This window comes from Octopus bimaculoides, chromosome 15, assembly GCF_001194135.2.
Source record: "Octopus bimaculoides isolate UCB-OBI-ISO-001 chromosome 15, ASM119413v2, whole genome shotgun sequence".
Classification (NCBI taxonomy): Eukaryota; Metazoa; Mollusca; class Cephalopoda; order Octopoda; family Octopodidae; genus Octopus; species Octopus bimaculoides.
In genome coordinates, this window is record NC_068995.1 from 5,353,647 (window position 1) to 5,357,700 (window position 4,054).

Below are 4,054 nucleotides of genomic sequence, written 5' to 3' on the forward strand. Positions count from 1 at the left end.
AGAGAGAGAGAGAGAGAGAGAGAGAGAGAGAGAGTGAAAGGGAAATACTGGTCGAAATTTAACTATATGTCAAAATGTAATGGCATTTTCATCTTATGGCTTTTTCCTTTCCTCTCATTTTTCTTTGGTTGCTTCCCGTGAGGCTAAGCAGATATTTGTGTCTAGTTAGAATAGTTGGAGAATCTCTAGAAGTACAGCTTTTACGAGCCAAATGATTTAATAAAGTCATAGACCACGTTTTCGTATCAAATAATTTCTGACACTCACTTTCGATAATAAATTGTTTATAAAGCTGATATTTCGGTGTAAATTACCCTTGATGTTGCTCTGTGGAATTACAGGATGTCATATATTCTTTAGATTTCACTGCATCATTTAAGGTTTTTGCATTGCTTTCAAAGTCTCCTTCATTCTGCAATCATTCGTAAGTGAAAGAAACTCATAGAGAACCGTATGAAATTATTAATTCTCGTATAAGTAGTAGCTCTTGTGTTGCTTCAACCACACACGCGTGTATTTGTGTGTGTGTGTGTATGTATGTATGTATGTATGTATGTATGTGTGCGTGTGTGTGTGTGTGTGCTAGTGTGTGTGAAGGTGTATGGCCTAGTGGTTAGATTACTGCATTCACGATAGCGAGATCGTAGTTTCAATTCCTTGACCGAGTCGTGTGTTGTATTCTTGAGCAAAACACTTCATCTTACATTGATCTGTGATCAAAATCACTTCAACACCTGGCACGTGGTACACCGTACACCTATTCCAGAAAACGTCGATTTGATGGAAGGAGTAAGGCTCAGCACAAACATTTGATCACAATCAACGAATTATTTGTGCAGATTGTTCAGCAAGAAGTTGCAGAAACGTCTTTCCCGATTACCTTACTGGAGATGGTTGAAGTGAGTTCAGCTTCGAACTCTATCCACTTTTATGTTACATGATAGATTCAATGGGCAAGCATCTTTATATCTGCAGGAGCAATCCAGCCTCTAGTTCAGTAAGCGTACTTGGGATGAGCCTCTTCATACTGGAGCCACAGAACGGCCTTTGTCCTTTCTCGTGGCTATGATTATCTAGAAATTCTTATGCAGGAAGGCTAGGAATTTCCTCTTTTCTTGTTACCAATGCTGGGTCTAACATTTAAAGGAAAAGGTTTGGAAGTTATGTTGTATTTCTGGGGCTATACATGGAATGGGATAGTAGAGAGTACGGGATATATGAAAGTTTCCTCTTGAAACCACTATCGTCAATGACTATCGTAGTAAGGGCATCACCATTGAAATAACTTTTGAGGATAAGATTTATCAAACTGTATTAGATATAAAATTTACCAAGCAAAATGGTGTTGATAACTACTTACTTATTTATCTAGCAAAATTTCTATTCGGTTTGTGTTTGGGCTAATAGATACAAAATTCCAGATCTAGGGATATGTCTGAAAAGTCAGCCCAAACTAAATTAGTGGCTAAAATATTTTATCATTTTAAGTGCCACACTGTTCAAAACAGTAAGGAGATATTGCTTAAAAATATATTACACGTAGCAGTGCAGGAGTTTGAGGTGACTAATCCATCGTCTCGGTACAACCCGAAATAGTTAAGTAATTTAATTTCCCGTCTATGTATGTAGTTTCCTGTGTATGTATGTATGTATGTATGTATGTATGTTTTCTGCTCTCTAAATCTGGATAGATCACTCATTTAAAATCACATAAAAATCCAATTGTATGCAGTTCTATCCCTCCACTGCTAGGTGAGACAATGTGTGTGGTGTGCAAAAAGGTCTGAAAATCAATACCTAGTCTTAAAAGACATATGAAGGTACATAAGGATGACATCCCGCAAGCTCAGCCAATAAATCTAATAGCGGGCACATCTTTTGTCTGTGACGTTTACTGCAAACCGTGCAAATCTATTGCTGGACTTAAAAAGCCACCTAAGGGGTCATGGACGGACGTTTGGAGCTGATGATGGTTGATGGGGGTACATGGGGAGACCACAATCTCTGCAAAACTGAAGCAATCGCTATATATATATATATATATATATATATATATATATATATATATACTGAACAATTAAGATCACATATGTCAACATAAGAGGCTAGAGAAACGTGTGAAATATACTTGGTGGTACATATACTAGACCATCGGTATACCAGATATACCAACCGCATTATCTGTTAACATTTCTCATGCCTAGTAGTGTATACACTCCGCAACAGTGACATTCTCATATAACATCTACGTATAACATCTGCTAATAAGAGATATTACAGTATTTCATCACGAAATATCCCAGAGTGATATTAAAAACGAAACAGATTTAGAGGAAACCATTTCAATAATTTATTAGTATTGTATATAAATATGATGTACTTACAGAAATACACGTACACAAACAAACATACACATGCATATAAATATAGACGTGTGGGTACGTACACACACACACACGCATACACACACATGCACAGACAAGACACACATGATACACATGTGTGTATATGTTTATACATTTAATTTAGTTTCTCTTCCTCATATATGTGTGTGTTTGTAACAGTGTGTTATAGCTTTCCATATTTGATATTGTTAGTGTCTGTTTTTTTTTCTTTTTCTTTTTTTTTATAAAAAAGCTATTAACCTAAAATTGCTATCTTTTGCCTTGTCCATCCATCTTTCACATCAAACATTAAACGGACAGATAGATTGGGCTAACAATAAAAAAAATGTAATTTAATCCCACTTCTTCAGAAGCAGCACCATCATCACTATCATCATCACCACCACCACCATCACCACAAATAACATCTCCTTCAACAAACCCGCCAATACCACCCACAACACCTCACCCACCAACCACGCCAAACGCCCTCACCAGCACATTCACCACTACCACCTCTGCCACACAAGGACTATATTACACAATTTCTACGATTTGGTTGCTCTTTCTAGCAGTTTGAGTGATCCTGTAGTGGCTTTTTGAATGGTTTCATAAGCATACAGTAACATACACTCGCATTGCTCATGCATTCATACACACACACAACTGCATTCATACTTTCAAACATATACACTGACAAGCGTACACTCACTCACGCACATGCTCCAGCAATAACACGCATACACTCCAAGATGACACACCCTCACTCATTATAATCACACACACACACACACACACACACACACACACAAACACACACACACACACACGCACATGCACGCACACACTGACACACATAATCGTTTCTCATTGACATTGAAATTCACACAGGCACACACATAGAAATGCTTACACGCACGTTCTCATATATATACACTCACGCAGTTGTACACACACGCATGCACACATGTATGTATATAAATATACTTATATATATATATATATATATATATATGTGTGTGTGTGTGTGTGTGTGTGTATTCACACACGTAATCACAGACGAGTTACACACGTTAATACAATCACGTATGTTCCACTTATACACACTCAAACGCCATCACATGCACACATGCCGCATATACGCATTCGGAAAGACTTACATACATACGCAATCACTCACTTCATTACGAGAACAACAACAACAGCAACAACAATTTACGACTATTATGGCGAAAATGAGGTAACATTATCATCATTATCATGATCATGATCTTCATCACCGCCGCCGCCGCCGCCGCCGACGCTATTATTAGTTCCAACTTCTCATCAAGATCATCATAATGAACAGCAAAATATCATAATTAGCAAGAACAAAACATAATAACTACATCGTCACCACCATCACCACCATCATCAGCAGCATCTGCATCACCAAAGACAGCTATTGCAACATCATTACAACAATCATCATTATCGTTGCTATGAAAGCAGCAGCAACATTAACGACAACAGCAACAACAACAACAACAACAGCAACAGTAACGGTAACAACATCAGCAGTAACAGTACAACCATATTTATTGATTATCGACCAATCATTTATATTGAATTTCATGTTTCCCCTGCTTTAGTTCTTAATTTTTAATATATCTGTTGCATCTACCATCACC